At 52.8% G+C, this 15,114-nt stretch overlaps 1 long non-coding RNA gene across 1 annotated transcript in view; it reads right to left on the minus strand.

Moving 5' to 3' along the window:
- Positions 1 to 1,872: 1,872 nt before the first annotated feature.
- The window catches only part of LOC144456632 (uncharacterized), a 469,008-nt gene continuing 455,766 nt past the window's right edge, over positions 1,873 to 15,114 (minus strand). Inside the window, exon 2 of the long non-coding RNA XR_013485638.1 lies at positions 1,873 to 1,957. This is a non-coding gene — a long non-coding RNA (uncharacterized LOC144456632). The remainder of the gene's footprint in view (positions 1,958 to 15,114) is intronic.

A 15,114-nucleotide genomic window follows, 5' to 3' on the forward strand; every position in this document is an offset into this window, starting at 1 on the left:
AAGACCACCCCTGGGCACTGCCCAGCTCCAAACCCTGCCAGAAACTGCCAGCCCCCCATCTGATCCCAGAGCCTTCCAAGGCTGTCACCTCCTAGACCATCAGCCCTGGGACGATCACCTCCAGGACTGTCACCTCCAGGGTCATTACCTCTAGAACTGTCACCTCGGGGGCCATCACCTCCTGGACCATCCCTCAGGGTCATCACCTCCTAGACTATCAGCTTTGGGACCATCACCTCCAGGGCTGTCACCTCTGGGACTGTCACCTCCTAGACCATCAGCCCTGGGACCATCACCTCCAGGACTGTCACCTCTGGGGCCATCACCTCCTGGACCATCCCCCAGGGTCATCACCTCCTAGACCATCAGCCTTGGGACCATCACCTCCAGGACTGTCACCTCCAGGACCATTACCTCCTAGACCATCAGCCCTGGGACCATCACCCCCAGGACTGTCACTTCCAGGGTCATCACCTCCTAGACCATCAGCCCTGGGACCATCACCCCTAGGACTGTCACCTCCAGGACCATCACCTCCTAGACCATCAGCCCTGGGACCATCACCCCCAGGACTGTCACCTCCAGGATCATCACCTCCTAGACCATCAGCCTTGGGACCATCACCTCCAGGACTGTCACCTCCAGGGTCATCACCTCCTAGACCATCAGCCCTGGGACCATCACCTCCAAGACTGTCACCTCTGGGGCCATCACCTCCTGGACCATCCCCCAGGGTCATCACCTCCTAGACCATCAGCCTTGGACCATCACCTCCAGGACTGTCACCTCCAGAACCATTACCTCCTAGACCATCAGCCCTGGGACCATCCCCCAGGACTGTCACTTCCAGGGTCATCACCTCCTAGACCATCAGCCCTGGGACCATCACCCCCAGGACTGTCACCTCCAGGATCATCACCTCCTAGACCATCAGCCCTGGGACCATCACCTCCAGGACTGTCACCTCTGGGGCCATCACCTCCGGGACTGTCATCTCCAGAGTCATCACCTCCTAGACCATCAGCCCTGGAGCCCTCACCTCCAGGACTATCACCTCCAGGACTGTCACCTCTTGGACCATCAGCCCTGGGACCACCACCTCCGGGGCCGTCACCTCCAGACCGTTCCATCCTGCACCATCGCCTTGGGCCTCATCCCTGGCACGAGGAGGCAGTGTGGGCTGGAGCAGGTGCCCCGCAAGGTGGCCCCTGGTGGGAGCGACTGTGGGTGAGGTCATGGAGCCGTCATGGAGTCGTAGAAGTCCGCTCTGGTTTGTGACTTTGGGCCCCCGGCCCAGCACTGCGCTCCAGCCCCTTGTAAAACTCCCCATTGTTTTCCAGGGTCTCATCCCCGTGAGCCTAGATGGGCGGTCAGCCAGCCTTTGCTGGAGGGCCTGGTGAGGAGGTCCCCACCTGCGCAGACAGCCATTCCGCCTGGGGACAGTTGTCCTTGCAAGCCACAGACAAGGCCGATCCTCCTCCCTGTGTGACAATGGGCAGCTCCCTAGGGCCCCCTGAGCCTTCTCTATACTGGGTGACCCCCATTCTTTCTGCTGAGCCCCCTGCAGCCAGACTTGAAGACCCTTCCCCATCCTGATTACCCTCCCTGGCTCACCCTTCATTTACCCCAGAACTGAACCCCATGACCCAGAGGAAGTCTGACCAGGGCAGCGGACAGCTGAGTAATCACCTCCCCACCCCTGGAGGCTGTGTCTTCTTTGATGCAGCCCAGGGTGTCTTAGCTTTCCTGGCCGCCCCTTCCCCCTCTTGGCTCTCGCTGAGCTTGTGGCCTTCTCAGACCCCCAGATCTTTTTCAGACAAACTACTCTCCAACCATGGCCATCCCTCTCTGGTACTTATCGATTTTTAAAAAATTTTTTTAAATATAAATTTATTTATTTTTAGCTTTCAACATTCACTCCAAGTTTTTGAGTTCCAAATTTATACCCATCTCCCCCCTCCTCCTGTACTTATCGATTTTTTTAAGCCACATTTATCACTATTAAATTCTGTCTTCTTAGATTCAGCCCCAAATTCTAGCCTGTGGAGCTCTGTTTGGGCACAGACTCTGCCAGCCAGACTCCCGTCTGCAGTTGGCTGAGCGGCTGGTAATGCTTTTGTGTTAGGCTTTGGTACAGACAGATCCCTGGGGCCCCACACTGCAGACCTCCTTCCACACGGAGGCGAGCCTTCCGTGCTACTCCTCATTCTTCTTACCGCCCAGTCAGGCCCTTCTGGGCCCCCCCAGTTGTCCATGGCCTGTCCCGCACTGTCCATAAAAATAGCATCGATCAGCAAGCATCTTCTCCTTGCATATTCTTTCCCTTCTACTTCTCCCCCCCCATTGAAGTACAACGAAATAATAACAATGTGCATTCATATAGGCCTGCTGTGTGGCAGGCATGCGCTGAACTCTTGTAATAAATAATATAGCTTGTGTTTATGTAGGCCTACTGTGTGCCAGGCATGCGTTGAACTCTTCTAATAAAGAATAATAATAATAGCACACATTTATGTTGCTCCTACTGTGTTCCAGGCATGTGCTGAACTCTTGTAATAAATAATAATAAAGATAGCTTGTGTTTATGTAGGCCTACTGTGTGCCAGGCATGCGTTGAACTCTTCTAATAAAGAATAATAATAATAGCTCACATTTATGTTGCTCCTACTGTGTTCCAGGCATGCGCCGAACTCTTGTAATGATAATAGCTCACATTTATGTAGGCCTACTGTGTGCCAGGCATGTGCAGAGCACTTTACAATGGTAATCTCATTGGGACATTGGTGCTTTTGTTATCTCCGTTCTACAGATGAGGAAACTGAGGCAAACAGGGTGAAGTGACTTGCCCAGGGTCACACAGTTAGCAAGTATGTGGGACCACATTTGAACTCGGGAATTCTTGACTCCAGGCCCAGAGCTCTAACCATTGTGCCACCCAGCGCCCCCCCCCCAGCCCGAAAGGGAAGAGAAAATTCTCCTAACAAGTATGTGATGTTAAAGCAAATTCTCTCTCTTTGGCTGGATCCAAAGATGACCATAACACTAGTGGGCATGTCCTTTAAGGTCTCCTTAAAAAGAAGCGTCTTTTTGAAGAATCACAACCATCCCGGGAGGTGGGTGCTGTTGTGCCCGTTTTACAGATGAAGAAACTGAGACACAGCAGTGAGGGACTTGCCCTGAGTCACCCAGCCAGCCGATCAGAAGTGATGAGACTACGCCGGGCCTCGCCTGCTCTCCGCTGCGCCCCCTAGCTACCCCCAAAAGGCGGTGTTTCCTGCATTGTGCATCTGTCCCTTCTCAGTCAGGGGCGGGTCCTCTGGGGTCCCCGGGCAGTCACTGATGGCAGTCCCTACAGTCTGGTCGTCGGCGGGTTAGCTGTTCTCTGGGTTCTGCTCTGCTGCCTCAGGTGGCCATTTGGTCATTTCTGAGGGCGCGATAATATTGCATTCCATTCATGTGCCTCGATTTTCCACACATATGTGTTACACGCCTGTTCTGTGCCAGGCATGTGCTGGGCACTGGAGATATGATCCCGACCCCGGCTTGCGGGGAGCTGACAGTTCCGTAGGCTCCTGGGGTCACTCTCATGGGCTCCACATCCAGGTGCAAGGAAAAGTGTACTCCACATCAGTGGAAGGGCTGTACAGGCGTGCATATGTACATGAGCACCTATACATGTGTACACATGCGTAAAGGCACACACACGGGAAGACAGCGGCGGGGGAGCTGCAGCACCTTAGAGAAAGAGAAGGAATCCGGATGCGCCCTGGAGGAGGAAGAGCATTCCAGGCCTGGGGGGCGGCCAGCGCACACCCTGAGGGAGTGCGGCTGAATGCAGAGCACAGGAGGAGGAGTCATGCCCAATGAGGCTGGAGCTGGAGCATCAGGGCTCTGAAAACTGAGCAGAAAAGTTGGTATTTGATCCTGGGGCTGACCAGAAGGGGAGGCCCCTGGCTAGATGGGCAGCCGTGTGGAGGATGGGCTGGTGTGGACAGAGGCCTGAGGTAGGGAGGCCAGTTGGGAGGGAGCTGATGAGGCTATGGAGGGTGAGAGAGAGAGAGAAGAAAGAGAAGAGAGCAACGGAGAGGGAGAAAGAGAGGGAAAGGCACAGAGGCAGGAGAGAGGCATAGAGAGCAGAGGGAGAAGGCTTGGGCAGACCCCTGGGGACAGACACCCTCTCGCAGGGACAGGGCTGTGATGTGGCTGAGCCTCTAGCAGAGGGGCCCCAGAAGGGGCGGTCAGAGAGTTAGGCGGAGGTCAGGAGAGCCCAGCATGACATGCAGTCAGAGGAGAGGGTCCGTAGGAGCAGAGGGTGGCACAGCGAGGCTGGAGGAAAGACCCCGGATTGGGGAGGCACTGTCAGCTGACTGATGAAGGCCAGCCTGGAGGGTTGGGGATGGAATGAGAAGCAGGGGCTTTTCAGAGAGCTTGTCTGGGAAAGGAGGAGAGATATGGGACAGCATCCTGAGGGGATGGGAGGTGGGTCTAGGGAAGGCTTTTAAGGGTGGAGACAGGGAAGGTACCCTTTGATAGGGAGAAGTTGAAGATTGGAGAGGGGGAGAGGCTGCAATCTGCTGGAGAAGATGGGAGGGGCTGGGCTCAGTGCACCTAGAGAGGGCTGGCTCTCCATCAGCCACCCAAGGGGAGGAGGAGAGGGTGGAGGGGAGGGTCCTCAGGGCTGGCTATCAAGCCTGATTCATAAGTAGGAGCAAAAGAGGTGGGGGGGGTAAGGAGTCTGTGGTGAAGTCTGTCAAAAGGTGGGTGTAGGACAAGGGGATAAGGGCTTCAGAGCTGGAAAGGTCCTCCTGGCTGGAAATCGGGAGAAAGGGAAAGGGAGAGCAGGACTGAGAACATCTGAGCAGGGGAGGGGATGGAGGCCCTGATGATGATGAAGAATGTGACACATTCCTGAAATCCAGGGAGCGTTCCCCTGCTTTACCATTTCCATGACCCGTCAAGAAAGGGAGCCGAGGCTGGGGGGCCTGGCCAGGCCCCGCTCAGGCCCCGGTGCCCCAGTGATGACTGCTTCCTTTTCTAGCTGTTTGCTAACCACCCCTTAACCACGACTCCGAAGGCCAGGATTCACCGTCAGGCACACTGGCTGTAGTCTGCAGGCTCTGTTCCCTGCCGTTGTTTGGTCATTGCCCCCCCCCAGCTTCTAGTCTGGCAGGATGCAGTTTACCTGGTGCGGGGCACCTTCCTCTCCACAAAGGCAGCTGTTATCTCCTCGCTGCTAAGCCCTGCCCTGCCATCTGTATTTGTGCTCTCCTTTGGAGTCCAAAGACCAGTATGGCTGCAGAGGAAAGGAAAGCCACATCTGCATAGGGGCTCTGCCTTCTCCCTGTCATCCTCAGTCCCCGCTGTGGTGCTGTCCTTCGAGGTCCTGTCTCCTCTGCTCTTGGGCGTGCAGACCGCTGGGGTAGCTCCTGGCCTGAGACGGTGGTAGGGGGAGGCCCAATTAGGAAGGAGGCCCTGAGAGCAGAGCCCTTTCCCCCAAGTTTGCCTTGATGCTTTCTGCTTGGACATGCACAGCAGAAGCTCAGGCACCGACAGCCGCCTCATCAACCGGCCCTTTCAATGTCCTCGCAGGGATCGCTCCTGTAATACTCACCGTGTGCCCTGCTGGGAAGGGGCACACCTCAGGAAGAGAGCCACAGGGACCCCCAGCTCTGAGGGGAAGGTGCCAGGGTCCCTGGGACCCAGGCAGCCCCAAGGACGCCTCTGTACCTAGAGCACAGGTCAGGCTGGATGAAGCCCCATGCTCCAATGACCAAAGCAGGCTGGCAAATGGTTCCAAGAAACCAATTTCCTCTTGTAACAAGCTGGTCTAGCCCCCTTGGGACAACGCATTTCCCAATCCAGCGGGTGTCTGCCTTTCCCCAAGGTGGGACCCAGCTCTTAGCAGGGAGAAAACGAGCATTTCTGTAGTACCTACTGTGTGTCCAGGCTGCGGAGGGCACACGTGGCATGCCCACAGTCTTCAGAGCAGGCGGGGTGCTTGGAGCGTGGTATCCTGGGGCCCCACGCCCCAGGCCCAGAGGGTCAGAGGGGCCTCCTCTGCACAGGCCACTTACATGACCATCAGGAGAGTGAGGGTGGCAGTGTCCGCCTGGTCCCACATCTATTGAAGGCCACATGATAAGACCACACAGGGCTGTGATGAGGGTCACAGGAGGTTACAGGCAGACATCACGTTGTGAGCCAGCATCACAACTTTTGTTGCTGAGGTCACTGCCAGGACCTGGGCCAGCCCCAGCAGCAGGATTCTGTCCCAGGAGGAAGTCAGTGAAAGGAGGCTGGCCAAGGCTGGCAAGGGCAGAGGCCCAGGGGCACCGCTTGTAGTCACAAGAAGGTGAGGTCTTCTCTAGTGAGTCCTACTCAGGGCGGCAGGCTGCAAGGTGCCAGGCAAGTCACCCTTAATAAATGCTTGTTCATTGACTGGCTGTGCTCGATTCCTGTTTGGGGGACATCCCGGGAGACGTCTTTTGGTTAGACCTCTGCTGGTGACCCCTTCCCTTACCCCATCAGTGCATATGCTGGGGTTGGGGGAGGGAAGGAAAGGCCCAGACACAAACTGGCCTGGCTCAGCCTCACAGACCACGCCTCATGGCTCTGGTGGGGCCCTGGGGCCGCTCTGGCCACATCCCCAGCTTCTGCAGGCAGACCTCCCATGCCTTTCCGCTGCTGGAACCCTCTACTATAAACAGGGGGTTACATTTACTTGAGGAGACTCTCAGTGTCCCATCTGGTGAGAGGCCTGGTGCCTGACCTCAGGACATTGACAGTTTAGCCGAGAAACCTTCATACAGAAAGAGACCAGATGGATGGGTGCATCCCAGAGATCAGGCCGTGTGTGACCCATGAGAGAGAGAGGATGTGCCATTTAAGAGGTGACTAGGGATGGTGTGGCAGGCAGGTGTGCTTTCACCTGAGGTGCCTTTAAAGACCCAGCAGAATGGGGGCAGGGAAGCATCCCAGGCTGGGAAACCAGAGGGTGGGTTCTGGAAAGGACTGAATCATGCGGGGAATCAGGGACTATAGCCAAAGCACAGAGCCCCTGGAGGAAGGAGCCTGTAGGCTCCAGGGTGCAACGGGAGGAGGGCCTCAGGCTGCCCAGGCCTTGAGTGGCTGGCAGGGCATTTTCTGGCAGAGGAGTGATGCATCCCAAATGTGTTCATCAACTAAGTGATCCCAGCATGAGCCTGGCTGTTTTGGCCCCCCCCCAAACAAAGAGTGTGGCTGTTTTTGGCTCCCCCCCCAAAAGAGGAGCCTGGCTGTTTTGGGCTCCCCGCCAAATGAGGAGCCTGGATGTTTTTAGTCCCCCCTCAAACAAAGGGCCTGGCTGTTTTCAGCTTCCCCCACCGATGAGCCTGCCGGTTTCTCAGAAACTGGAGCCGATTCTAGCCTGGCTCTGGTTCTCAGGCCAGGGACCACATAGACAGGACTCACTCTGGTGGTTTGAATCTCAAGACCAGGCCACCCCCTGCTGTTATCCAAGCCTTCTTCTTGCCTGCTCCTTTCTATTCCCTTGGGAGTCAGGGCAGCTCTGATCATCTGGGAGATCTTCCTTCTACTATCCGTCAGTCAGCCAGTGCCCAGATGAGGAGGGCACCTCTCCCCCAGCCAGCGCCTGCTGAGGACCTAGCCCTCCTGGGGCTTTCTCACTCACACCTGCCTCCCAAGGAAGAAGGCACAGAAGCTAGGGCCGCTGGGCCTGGGCCAGCCTCAGGCTTCTCTCTCACCATCCCCAGAGACCCCAGATTCTCTTTGTCCTGTGAGCCTGACGGTAGCTGCCCTAAGGCTGCCCTGGAGGCAGCTGGTCTGTCCCGGCTTCATGAAGACTTTCCTGGCCAAATTTGACTGCTATCATTTATAGCACCTTCATTTCCAAATATACCACCCCCCACCCCGGCCATACAGTAATCAATACCTTGAAATAAAGAATGGGACGGCGAATGGGAGAGGGGCACACAGAGAAAGGAGCCCAGAGGCCATGAGTCTAAGCCTCTAATTTTTACATTTCAGGAAACTGGGTCCCTGAAAGGCTCGGGGGACTTGCCTGAGGTCACACACACACAGCATCAGCAGAAGGCTGTGAGCAGGGCCAGTGACTCCAGAGGCAGTTCCGCACCTTAACGCTCCCCGTTCCGCACTCCAGAACTGCCCAAACCACCTTCCCACCTTACAGGTCTGAGCCTGCCACTGCCTGGCATGGACACCTTCCATAACCCCCAGCTCTGAAGGGAGAGCTCTTACCCATCCCAGTCTGTCCCACAGGTGCTGGGCTGATTCTGGGTAGGCCACCAGGTGGCGCTCGAAACCACCAATTGGGTCGCTATGTCCAATGCCACAGGGAAAATCAAGGACCAGCCGTCAGAAGGGACCTACCCCAAAGGAATCCTGCTCATTACAACATCCTGGTATAATGAGGGTTATCCTAAAAAAGATACAGCAGTTCTGGAATATAGGAGGGGGAGCCCCATTAAAGCACCATTGATGGTATAAAATGCCAGGCTGGGCCAACATCCTCCCAAAGCCTTGGCCCCAAGGGCACCCTTCAGTACCATCATCATCAGAAGGAGTGTGGCTTGGGCTCCCATCCCATACAATGTTGGTTTCTCTTCCTACTTTGACCTGAAAGACCCAGTCATTCACACAGAGAGGACAGGCATGAATTAATGTCTGCTTACTCTGGTCACGCACTGGGCTAGGCACTTCTTACAAAGATTTTCTAATTTGATCCTCACAACAACTCTGGAAGGTAGGTGCTGTTATTGTCTCCATTTTACAGATGAGGAAACTGATGGCAGAGATCAAGTGACTTGCCCAGGGTTGCCCAGCTAGTAAGGTTTTGAGGTCATGGTTTGAACTCAGGTCTTCTGGACCAGGGCTCTACTTACTGGGTTGCCTAGCCCCATTGTTGTGTGTGGCGGGGGGATGGAGGGAGACTGGTCAATAAGGGCCCTCCCCAGGAGCATACTCAGTCAGCTCTGCCTGCTGCCAACCCTCGTGGGCCTTTAGGGAACCTGCTTCTTGGAGGGCAGGATTCTAGGTAATGGAGGGCTCTGTGTTCAGGGGGCAGAGGTTCAGAACAAGCACAGGCATCCTGTAACTATTCCCTGTCTGCACAGTGAAGAAAAGCCTTCTGGCTACTGAGCCAGAACTGAGTGTGCCCTGAGGTCATAAAGAGACCCAATCTCTCTCTATGATAGTAAGAGAGGACGAAATGCTGTAAGGCTCTGGGGCTGGCAGGGAGAAAGAGAGAGAGAGAGAGAGAGAGAGAGAAGAGAGAGAGAGAGAGAGAGAGAGAGAGAGAGACAGAGAGAGAGAGAGAGACAGAGAGAGAGAGAAGAGAGACAGAGACAGAGAGAGAGACAGAGAGAGACAGAGACAGAGGGAGGCAGAGACAGAGACAGAGACAGAGAGAGACAGAGACAGAGACAGAGAGAGACAGAGACTGAGAGAGACAGAGAGAGGCAGAGACAGAGAGACAGAGAGAGATAGAGAGAGAGAGAAAGGAGGAAGACAGATGTGTTTGGCCAATCTTGGATCCTTCACCTCCCTGAGGAGCTAGGTATTGTGAAGCCAGGTTTCTTCGGCACTGCTGTTTTTTCTCTATTTAGTGTTTCATCCTTTCCTGCTCTGGGATGTAGGAGCAGAGAAGATACGTCAGACTAAGTAACTCCTCGAGGTCTGAGAGGTTAGAACAGCCAGGCACTAGAGTCTAAGTCAAATCTGCCAAGCTACAGTACCGAGGTGGCAGAAGTCAGGAAGACTCATCTTCCTGAGTTCAAATCTAGCCTCAGATATACTCATTAGCTGTGTAACCCTGGGTAGGTCACTTGGCCTTTTTGCCTCAGTTTCCTCATCTGTAAAATGAGCTGGAGAAGGACACGGCAAACCGCTCCACTGTCTCTGCCAAGAAAACCCCCAATGGGGGCATCAAGAATGGGGCGAATGAACAACAACTGCAAGGGCAGCTGAGTCCAGCCCCCCAAGGAGGAGCCGCTGACCTGGCCCAGAAGCTGATTTACACAACACCCAGAAGTGATCTTTTTTTTTTTTGGCTGGGCAATGGGGTTAAGTGACTTGCCCAGGGTCACATAGCTAGTAAGTGTCAAGTGTCTGGTCTGAGGCCATATTTGAACTCAGGTCCTCCTGAATCGAGGGCCAGTGCTCCATCCACTGCGCCACCTAGCTGCCCCCAGAAGTCACCTTCCTTTTGAGGCTGAAGCCTCACACTTAGTAATCCCTGTAAGTCTGAGCCTGCTCTCTCCAGGACCCAGGGGAGTGTGGAGCGGAAAGAGCATCCCTGGTTTCAGAGGTGGTTACACTCTAGAACTTGCTATTTTTTTCAGTATACATCTAATTATATCAACAAGTATTAATGAAATGCCTACTGTGCACCAGGCCCTTGGGATAGAAGTACGAAGAATGAAATCATTCCTCCTCTCAATGAATTTACATTCCAATATCTCTTAGTAAAAACTAGATGAAGTTCATTGATTATCACTGGTATTGAGGAGACATTCACTGGTTCAATAATCACTGATGTTGACATTGGACTCTTGACATCATCCGCTAAATCGTTCTTGCCCAGCACAGCTTGCATTGTCAAAGGACTTCACGAAACAGACAGGAAAAATCTCATTACTGAGGGGGTGGGGTGGAGGTGGGGCCCAGCCCTGCCTCAGCTGCCTGGGTGCCCTCTGACCTTGGACAGAACAAAGGTCAGAGTTAACGAGGAGCTAGAAGAAAATATAATGAGAAAGAGATAGGATATGCACATGGGACACCTCAAGCTAGAACTATTCAAGCCAGTCATTGATCAGGGTGACCGGATAGAGGACAACAGAAGCGACATGGACACCAATTCTGATCTTTTTACTTGGAGGTTTAATGGAAAAACATCAGTCTCCAGAACGGAGTCTTCAAGGGCCCCAAAGCACCTTCAACAGCAAATACTCGCCTTCCTGCCAAGCAGAGAGATGGCAACCCAAAAGCAACACTTCTTTTTACAATATTTACTTGTTTCTTCTACAATCTCGTGACAAAGACAATGGGCTGATTAGGAGAAGGGCTGTCCCATGCCGGTCCTTGGGGGGCAGGGGTGCTGGTGGTGGTGGTGAGAAGCCAATGGAAAGACATCTAATTCAGGCAGAAGTGGAAGAAGGACAGCAGACAGTAAAAAAGAAAGGAGGAGGGGAACTTCAAAGGTTTTTTTTAATTTTTAAATTTTATTAATTTATTTTGATTTTTCAACAATCACTTCCATATGCTTTTGAGTTTTAAATTTTTCTCCCCCTTCCTCCCCATCACCCTCCCCAAGACAGCGCACAATCTAATATAGGCTTTACATTTACATTCCTATTAAACATATTTTCACGTTAGTGATGTGGTAAGTAAAAATTAAGACCGGTAGGAGGAACCACCAGAAAGAGGAAAGAAAACTCAACAGACAAGGGAAAAAAAGGTAGAAATTCAACTTCCATAGTTCTTTCTTTGGATGTGGATAGCATTTTCCATCACAAGGCCTCTGGAGATGTCTTAGATCCTTGTATTACTGAGAAGGGTTAAGTTCATCAATATTAGTCATTGTACAATGTGGCTGTTATTGTATACAACGTTTTCTTGGTTCTGCTCACTTCACTTAGCATCAGACCATACAAGTCTTTCCAGGTTTTTCTGAACTCAGCCTGGTCATCGTTTCTTACAGCACAATAGTGTTCCATTACATTCATATACCACAACTTGTTCAGCCACTCCCCAATGGATGGGCATCCCCTCAATTTCCAATTCTCTGCCACCACAAAAAGAGCTGCTATGAATATTTTTGTACATGTGGGTCCTTTTCCCATTTGTTTGATCTCTTTGGGATATAGCCCTAGAAGTGCTATTGCTGGTTCAAAGGCTATGCACATTTTTATAGTCCTTTGGGCATAGTTCCAAATTGTTCTCCAAAATGGTTGGATCATTTCACAACTCCACCAACAATGTATTCAAAGGTTTTTGTAAAAACATTTTCTCCTCAAAGATAGAAAAGCACTTGGATTTGGACCAAGACATAGAGGGAAGATCTGGGCTGCAATGATATACTTCTGAGGGCATCAAAGGGCCAGTTTACTAGGTGTCTGAAGGATGGGGGAAATCTTAATAATGCCCCCAAACCAAGTGAGTGGATATTACCCGCTGTGGCATCTCTCTGCCCACTTTCCTATCCCACAGGACTCTCAGGAGCCTTGTCCGCCATGAACTGAGGGCATCACCAGGTTGGCGGCAGGTTTTTAGCATTGTTCTACTACTGACCCCATCACTATCCCTGCAGAGAAAGCTCCCTCCCTGCTGATTGTCGGCTGCCAGCTGCTGATTAGGAACAAGCATTTGATTCATCAGAACAGAGCGCTCTGTGAAAGGCCTTCCTCCAGCCAGAGGCCTGCCATCCATCCATTCAGCCCCATCGTTTGTTCAAGATTCTTTGAAAGGACACCGACAATCAGCCTCTTCTGTGACCCTCCGCTCAGAGACATCCATCTGGGCATAGCACAGGGACAGGGAGGAGGTCACCTCTGGGACGGAGCAGGGCCAGCTCAGGAGGCACCCATGTCAAACAGGGGTTCCCTGAGGCCCTCAGGCCCCCTTCTTTGGAGGCTCCTGGATGTCTACATTTGCAACTAAGATGGTTACTTGTTTACAAAACATCCTGGGGGAAACCTTCTCGGTAGGTTGTTACAAACTTGGTAAACCTACTTTTCCTAGACACTAAATAACCAAGTTGCTGCTATTGTATCCAGTTTCCTCAGGAAGAAATCAGTAAAGGTGGAAAAGCTTTTGGCCGATGAGGCCTATGAGGTCGCAGAAGCCACTGATGAAGAAACAACCATTTGTGGCTGTGGGTGCAAGTATTAGGCATACAAATAGGAACAAAATAAGCTAGATAGGCCCTGCCCTCCAGGAGCTTCCAGTCTAATGGGGGAGGGGAGGGGATAAGCAAACAACTTTGTCCAGCCTACAGGACCAACATGGAGGGGGACAGGAAGGGTGTCCTGTGGAGCAGGGTGCCCCCCCATCAAAGGCCCATCTTGACGTTCTCCACATATGTTGGGATGGGATGTCAGCGAGGTGTGGAGACCACAAGAATAGGAAGAACTAAAGGTAAGCATGCTCCAGGTGCCAAGGGACAGGCCTGCTCCAAGCAATGTTGAGAAAGAAGAAAAGAGGGCCTGGCCGTGTTGGCAAGGGCCAGGGGTGGCAGGGGTGGCCACAGTGCTCCGAGGAACTGAGAGAGGCTTTGAGCCAGCAAGCAGCTCCCGGGGGGGGGGGGGGGGCTCAGGAGACACGGGTCTCCTGGGGGGCCACCAAACTAAAGAGTGCCTGGTTCTGTCTGAGTGAATACAAAGAGATTAGGAAGAGGAGGAGGGGCTAACACCTGGAGGGAACAGGGCAGGTTGCCTCTAGAAGGCGGCTGTTGATCTGGGCCCAAATGTGCAAGGTGCTCTGAAGGGAGGGGTGAAGAGGGAGTGTTTTCCAGGCAATCCTGTGCAAAGTCAAGGAGATGGGGGGTGGTGTGTTGTCTTGCCGTCTGGGACACGAAGGAAGAGGGTGGGAAGTGTAAGGAACCTGGCAAAGTCAGCTGGAGCCAGCTTTAAAGGCTTTAAATGCTAAGCCCAAGAGCTTGTCTTTGACCTTGGCAATAACAGGGAGCAATTGGAGTTTATTGAGCAGGGGAGTGACCCTGTCAGGCCTGGGCTTCAGGGAGATGACTTGGGTGGAGGTTGGACTGGGAGGGGTCAGGAGGCCCCTGTCCAAGCCCAGAGCAGGGGAGAGGGGGGCCTGTGCCTGGATGGTAGTGGTACCAGAGGGGAGGGAGAGGAAAGGATCAACTCCTACTGTGTGCAGGCCCCTGCTGAATAGCATTTCATTTGAGCCCCACGACAAAGGGAGGTAGAGGGCTGTCATGATTCTTCTTATAGAGCTGAGGAAACTGAGGCAGTCAGAGTTGACGGAGCCCAGCTCATAAGCATCAGAGGCCAGATCTGAACTCAAGTTCTCCTGACACCAGGGTCAGCTGCCTCTCTCCTGTGATGGAGGAGAGAAGGGGGCAAATGTGAGATAGCTGAAGGGGGTAATGTTAGGACAGAGCGGAATGTGTCCTTTCACGTCCATTATTTGTCAAGGTCCCCATCTTTGTGTTAGAAGTAGAGCCCCTTGGACCTCCTCAGCAGGGTTGGGAAGTTAGCCCCGTCGGGCTGCTGCAGCCCGTTGCTTTCCCAATTACAAAGCTGATTACAGTCTTGCTCTCAATAACGAAACTAAGTCTGGAGTGAAAGAAGAATTGTTTATTACGGTTCTTGCAAAAAGTGGGTGAGCCCCCTGTTGGGAGAGGCACACCATACAGAAGTGAGAGCCACCTTTTATACTGTTAGTCTGATGCTGCTCCCCCTGTCAGGGCTAAGACTGGTCCTAGCCCTTCTGAGTTACGATCTTCCTTATACACCCATCCCATGTTGCTCCTTGACGTGTTATCTCTGACCCAGATCATGTGTCCCATGTTAAAAAATGGAGGCTATCTCCACCCTCTGGGTGGGTCAGTTAATATTCAATAAGCTTATTAATTTTTTTTTTAATTTTTAGGCAACTGGGGTTAAGTGACTTGCCCAGGGTCACACAGCTAGTCAGTGTTTGGTCTGAGGCTGGATATGAACTCAGGTCCATCCTGACTTCAGGGACGATGCTCTATCCACTATGCCACCTAGCTGCCCCCTAAGCTTATTAAACAAGTGAGTAGAGAAATGCCTTTGCCCCATCCTTGATGGGTTGTGACTGGTTTAGCCTCCAGGGCTCTGGTCTTTTTTTTTTTTTTAGGCAATTGGGGTTAAGTGACTTGCCCAGGGTCACACAGCTAGTCAGTGTCAAGTGTTTGGTCTGAGGCTGAATTTGAACTCAGGTCCTGCTGACTTCAGGGCCGGTGCTCTATCCATTGTGCCACCTAGCTGCCTTTCCAGGGCTCTTTTCTTAAGGAACTCGTTGCTCGTAGAATATTTGGGGCACTTTCTGATTGGTTGAGGGACTATGTGCAAGATCTTGGAATTCCCTTGTTCTGCTGTGGAAGTCTAA

Source organism: Phascolarctos cinereus, unplaced genomic scaffold, assembly GCF_003287225.1.
Source record: "Phascolarctos cinereus isolate Bilbo 61053 unplaced genomic scaffold, phaCin_HiC Scaffold_4;HRSCAF=312, whole genome shotgun sequence".
Taxonomy (NCBI): Eukaryota; Metazoa; Chordata; class Mammalia; order Diprotodontia; family Phascolarctidae; genus Phascolarctos; species Phascolarctos cinereus.